Source organism: Schistocerca cancellata, chromosome 6 (genome assembly GCF_023864275.1).
Source record: "Schistocerca cancellata isolate TAMUIC-IGC-003103 chromosome 6, iqSchCanc2.1, whole genome shotgun sequence".
Lineage (NCBI taxonomy): Eukaryota > Metazoa > Arthropoda > Insecta > Orthoptera > Acrididae > Schistocerca > Schistocerca cancellata.
In genome coordinates, this window is record NC_064631.1 from 400,327,385 (window position 1) to 400,334,167 (window position 6,783).

Here is a 6,783-nt window from a genome sequence, read left to right on the forward strand (position 1 = left end):
TAAATTTGCCTTTAATAGAGACAAGCATGAAAGTCAGAGCCTCAGATGCCTCTATTACTTCTTTTGACTGAGAAACTTCCCCACCAAAGTAAAAAAAAAACAACCTGTGTATTGCTTAGTTCCTCGGTCCCAAACTACTTGCTTCCTAATTGCCATACTGTCTACAATCAGACATGAATCGCTGAACTGGTCCCTTACTTAAAAAAATCTTTTAAGAAGCCAGGTTCACAGTCTACACTTGCCACCCATTTGGAAATCAATGATTTATGGGGCAGAGGCATTAATTTTTGCTGGTGAATAAAAGTACACAGTCATCACAAACATTTTCACATTTTTTGTGTATCTATTACCCTTTGACGAGAGAGAGTTGTTCACTAAATTGCACACTAATTCCACTTGTGTTCCTTTCTGATGATTGAGGAAATTTTGTAACTTCTTAGGAAGATGCTTCTCCTTCAATGAACTTATGATGTCATCCATGGAAAATACTTCCTTCTCTCTTCTTCGAAGTTTTTCACAGACGCACTTCAGTTTACGTTTTAACTCGTGCAAAATGTCTGAGAAAAAATTGCAAGTTTCGGTCGCCTTGTCTTCCATTTCTACTTTCGGCTGTATACCACAATCAATTACTGAAGAACCAACTGTACTCTGAAACAAAGAAATAATTTCGTTATATATGATTGAAATAACTCAAGGCCTGATGAAAAAATATTATAAGAAAACTTTGGGCGTGTGAAAACATCCTTATACTAACGTTTTTGACACAATTCGCAGCTTCTGCATTGGATAATTGGGACATGCTTTCCACGGAAGAATTCTCATTGACAACATTCTCCACGCAATCAGTAGGTTCTGCAGCGGGCAAATCGAGCACAGATTCTATGACAGAACGCTAAAAACAAAAATATGGACCTGTATTACAACATTGCTTAGACCTATGTAGCCCATTTGTGTTCGTACGAAATAAATTCACAAAAGTAAAAAGAACACACATAGCAACCTCAAATGGAGAAGCATTCGTTGTCACTCAAAATCCTAACAACATGTCATCGTGGCTGTTTATTTGGTGGCATCAAATGAGTCGGAAAGTCAAAAACTGATGGCACTGCTTCGGGTTTGAAACCGTTTCTTCCACGTTCCAGGGCTCACTATGTAATCATCTTGTCGGAAATGGTTTCCGCAAAGAGAACTGCAAGACGTAGGATTAAAACCTTTCCGCTTCATGGAAGTAATACACTTCTTTAGCAGCTCTGGGTGCTTTAGAAGAAACCTGTTCACAAAACATCGAATTAGCAAACGCACTAAGTCTGTATTTTTTAGATTAGATTAGATTTACTTTCATTCCAATTGATCTGTAGTGAGGAGGTCCTCCAGGATGTGGAACATGTCAGAAAAACAACAATACATGACAAATATTTACAACTAAAACAAATAAGCTAATGTACCATTCCACAGGTCCCAAGTGGAATGATCGTCATTTTTTAATGAACACTAAGAGTCATTTTACAAATACTACTGCACTGAATTTAAAATAAAAAAGTTTTTTATTTATTTATAAGGTAATAAACATGTAATACAACTACTGTAATACTTAACACACACACACACACAAATTTTCAGTGAACACATTACTGCACTGAAATTGTGCAGAAGTTATGTTGTACTTATGTACAAATCAGTTGGTTTTACTAAGAAATTCATCAATGGAGTAGAAGGAGTTGGCCTCCAATAAATCCTTTAGGCTTCTCTTAAACTGAATTTCATTGGTTGTTAAGCTTTTTATGGCTGCTGGCAAGTTATTGAAAATGTGTGTTCCTGAATAATGCACACCTTTTTGTACAAGACTAAGTGACTTTAAATCCTTGTGAAGATTATTCTTATTTCTAGTATTGATTCCATGAATTGAGCTGTTGGTTTGAAAAAGTGATATATTTTTAATGACAAATTTCATTAAGGAATAAATATATTGGGGAGCTGTAGTTAGTATCCCTAGTTCCCTAAACAGGCTTCTGCAGGATGTTCTTGAGTTCACACCACATATAATTCTTACTGCACGTTTTTATGCCCAGAAAACTTTAGCTTGGCTTGATGAATTACCCCAAAAAATAATGCTATATGACATTATGGAATGAAAGTAAGCATAGTATGCCGGCTTTTTCATTTTTATATCCCCTACGTCTGACAAAATTCGCATTGCAAACAGAGATTTGTTAAGACGCTTCAGCAGTTCTGTGGTGTGCTCCTCCCAGTTGAATTTATTATCAAGCTGTAATCCCAAGAATTTAACACTGTCCACTTCTTCTATCTTCTTGTCATCGTATGTTAGACATATACTCTTGGGACACCCCTTACAAGTTCTGAACTGCATGTAGTGTGTTTTTTCAAAGTTTAGTGACAAAGAATTGGCTAGGAACCAGTGATTAATGTCCACAAATATTTTATTGGCTGATCTTTCTAAGACTACACTTGATTTGCTATTTATTGCAATGTTTGTATCATCGGCAAACAAAACAAACTTGGCATCTGGTAATGTTACTGATGAAAGGTCATTGATATACACAAGAAAAAGTAAGGGCCCCAAAATGGAACCTTGTGGGACCCCACATGTAATTAGTTCCCAGTTGGATTATGCCTGATAGCTTGATACATGTCTCTTTCCTAATAACACCCTTTGTTTCCTGCCAGAGATATAAGATTTGAACCATTTTGCAGCATTTCCTGTTACACTATAATATTCTAGTTTACTTAACACTGCGTGATTTACACAGTCAAATGCCTTTGACAGATCACAAAATATACCAGTTACCTGCAATTTTTTGTCTAATGAATTAAGCACATTTTCACTGTAAGTGTAGATAGCCTTCTCAATATCAGAACCTTTTAGAAATCCAAACTGTGACTTAGACAGTATGTTATTTGAGATAAGATGGTTATAAAGATGACTGTACATTACTTTTTCGAAAATTTTTGAGAATGCTGGCAACAGTGAAATTGGACGGAAATTTGATGCTATTTCTTTATCTCCCTTCTTAAACAGTGGCTTAACTTCAGCATATTTCAGCCATTCAGGAAATATTCCACTGATAAACGACTGGTTACACAGATAGCTTAATACACTCCTGGAAATGGAAAAAAGAACACATTGACACCGGTGTGTCAGACCCACCATACTTGCTCCGGACACTGCGAGAGGGCTGTACAAGCAATGATCACACGCACGGCACAGCGGACACACCAGGAACCGCGGTGTTGGCCGTCGAATGGCGCTAGCTGCGCAGCATTTGTGCACCGCCGCCGTCAGTGTCAGCCAGTTTGCCGTGACATACGGAGCTCCATCGCAGTCTTTAACACTGGTAGCATGCCGCGACAGCGTGGACGTGAACCGTATGTGCAGTTGACGGACTTTGAGCGAGGGCGTATAGTGGGCATGCGGGAGGCCGGGTGGACGTACCGCCGAATTGCTCAATACGTGGGGCGTGAGGTCTCCACAGTACATCGATGTTGTCGTCAGTGGTCGGCGGAAGGTGCACGTGCCCGTCGACCTGGGACCGGACCGCAGAGACGCACGGATGCACGCCAAGACCGTAGGATCCTACGCAGTGCCGTAGGAGACCGCACCGCCACTTCCCAGCAAATTAGGGACACTGTTGCTCCTGGGGTATCGGCGAGGACCATTCGCAACCGTCTCCATGAAGCTGGGCTACGGTCCCGCACACCGTTAGGCCGTCTTCCGCTCACGCCCCAACATCGTGCAGCCCGCCTCCAGTGGTGTCGCGACAGGCGTGAATGGAGGGACGAATGGAGACGTGTCGTCTTCAGCGATGAGAGTCGCTTCTGCCTTGGTGCCAATGATGGTCGTATGCGTGTTTGGCGCCGTGCAGGTGAGCGCCACAATCAGGACTGCATACGACCGAGGCACACAGGGCCAACACCCGGCATCATGGTGTGGGGAGCGATCTCCTACACTGGCCGTACACCACTGGTCGTCGAGGGGACACTGAATAGTGCACGGTACATCCAAACCGTCATCGAACCCATCGTTCTACCATTCCTAGACCGGCAAGGGAACTTGCTGTTCCAACAGGACAATGCACGTCCGCATGTATCCCGTGACACCCAACGTGCTCTAGAAGGTGTAAGTCAACTACCCTGGCCAGCAAGATCTCCGGATCTGTCCCCCATTGAGCATGTTTGGGACTGGATGAAGCGTCGTCTCACGCGGTCTGCACGTCCAACACGAACGCTGGTCCAACTGAGGCGCCAGGTGGAAATGGCATGGCAAGCCGTTCCACAGGACTACATCCAGCATCTCTACGATCGTCTCCATGGGAGAATAGCAGCCTGCATTGCTGCGAAAGGTGGATATACACTGTACTAGTGCCGACATTGTGCATGCTCTGTTGCCTGTGTCTATGTGCCTGTGGTTCTGTCAGTGTGATCATGTGATGTATCTGACCCCAGGAATGTGTCAATAAAGTTTCCCCTTCCTGGGACAATGAATTCACGGTGTTCTTATTTCAATTTCCAGGAGTGTATGTTACTTAGCTCAGAATCACATTCTTTAATTAACTTTGTTGATATTTCATCATACCCACTAGATGTTTTTGATTTTAAAGATTTTAAAGATTTTATCGTATTGTACCGGTAGTCCTATTACCTGTGAAATGCTAAGTCACTTTCCTTACTCCATCGCTTCGTACAATTGAAAGCGGAACAAGAAATCACCATTTCGATAATACTTAATTCCTTATACACCGTACTGACCGAGAGAAACTTCTTGCCAAATTCGAAAATGGCGGTCAATACAGACGACAGTAATCAGCTGGTAGAGCCATCTATCGGTAAGTCCGGTAGTTGAGCATCCCTCATTTCGCTAGCTTTAGACGCCTGTCCGTGGCTAGGGCAAAGATAACACCATACGAACACACCAGCTGGTACCATGACGACGGCGTCCTCGCTACACAGACTAGAGGACGCCTGATATACGCTTTATAAACCATGGCAACGGCGTCTTCACCACAAGGAGTAGAGGGCTCTGTATTCCTTCCACATCAGCCGTTTCAGTAAATTGACTCAAATGTTTTCTACGTAAATGTACGAATAGATATATTATAATACAAGACGACACCAGTTTTTTGTGTCACAAATTGTTTTACTTTATACTATGGCACATAATGTAATATACTTTTACGAATTTTATGAGTTGACTACAGAACATTTATTATTATTTTATAATTAAGACTATAATTGTAACTCTTTTTAAATGGAATGGTTCCGTTTTCTGTTATTTACTGTCACTTAAATTTATGTTAAACCAAGGTGACTAGTAATTACCTATAATAAAGTGTATTAAATGCCATTGGTCGCCGCTGGGGGTGTTGCCGTCTATTCACGTGATCTCAACACGATATTTAAGCCCATACGAAGGGTTAGTCTCGCACAGTTTCCTGCCGTTAAGTAGAAAGGAGTGACACCACCAGCAGTCGACCAATGGGTAACATAATTTAAAATTTACATTATTTTAGCTGTTGTATAATGGAGTCTTTGTGACGGATATCTACAATTTCACGGTGTAAACGCCCAGAAGATGACCCCTATGTCTGGTTGAAACCGGCTGGCAGTATAATAATAATAAATGCGATTAAGACTGTTTTTTGAATAATTGATTAATCATACTAGTCACTGCTTCATCTCCACAACTATGTTGTCCAAAAAACAACTGTATGTGTTAAGCCCGTTTTACACGTGCGTGTTTCTGGTTAAAATCGGCAACTCCAACTGCGCGCACCTTTCGTGCCTGCGTGTAAATCAGCAACCAATCATGACACGAGTGTGTTTATGACGTCAGTGTACTATAGACTGTGCCGCACGTGGAGTTCTAAATTTCCGAATATGCTGAGCACTGTGTATGCGCAGAACCAAGGGACTATAGCGGCGCATGCTGACGTCGGAAGTTAACCCATTCTGGCCGAGCTCACTCCTATTATAAAAATGAATGCTGTGCTTTCGTGCCTTTTTATTCTTTATATTGTGTTGTTTGCTTTATTTTCGTGGTAAATTGGAAAGTTATTCGAAGTTCTGGTATTTTTGTCCTACTAGTGGTCTCCTATACACAAATGATTACAATTTTAGAAAAAAATGGATGATTTATTCAAGAGAATGAGCTTTACAAACTGAGCAAGTCAGTAATGCGTTGATCCGCCTCTGGCTCTTATGCCAGCAGTTATTCGGCTTGGCGTTGATTGACGAAGTTGTTAGATATGCTCCTGAGCGACATCATGTCAAATTCTGTCACATTGGCCACTTGTATGGTCATAATCCCAAGCTGGTTGGAGGGCTCTGCCCATAAAGCTTGAAACGTTCTCAATTGGGGAGAGAACCGGCGCCCTTACTAGCTGAGGTAGGGTTTGGCACGCTCGAAGACAAGCAGTAAAACTTTCGCCATGTGCGCGCGGGCATTACCTTGACATAATATAAGCCCCGGATGGAGTGCCGTGAACGACACAAAACGGTTCATAGAATATCCTCGACGTAACACTGTACTGTAAGAGTGCCATGGATGATAACCAAGGGGATCCTGGCAAAAAATGGAAATGGACCCCAGACCATCACTCCCGGTCACGGACGACAGTCAGACTGGTATCCCACCGCTGTTCAAAAATGGCTCTGAGTACTATGGGATTTAACATCTGAGGTCATCAGTCACCTAGAACTTAGAACTACTTAAACCTAACTAACCTAAGGACATCACACACCTCCATGCCCGAAGCAGGATTCGAACCT

General features: G+C 42.1%; 1 long non-coding RNA gene across 1 annotated transcript; it reads right to left on the reverse strand.

The window, feature by feature from the left end:
• Positions 1–544: 544 nt before the first annotated feature.
• On the reverse strand, positions 545–1,234 carry LOC126191524 (uncharacterized). The gene is made up of 3 exons (XR_007538363.1): positions 1,001–1,234; positions 755–892; positions 545–648 (listed from the first exon to the last, which is right to left on the reverse strand). It is a non-coding gene; the product is annotated as an uncharacterized LOC126191524 (long non-coding RNA).
• Between the last annotated feature and the right edge of the window lie 5,549 nt (positions 1,235–6,783).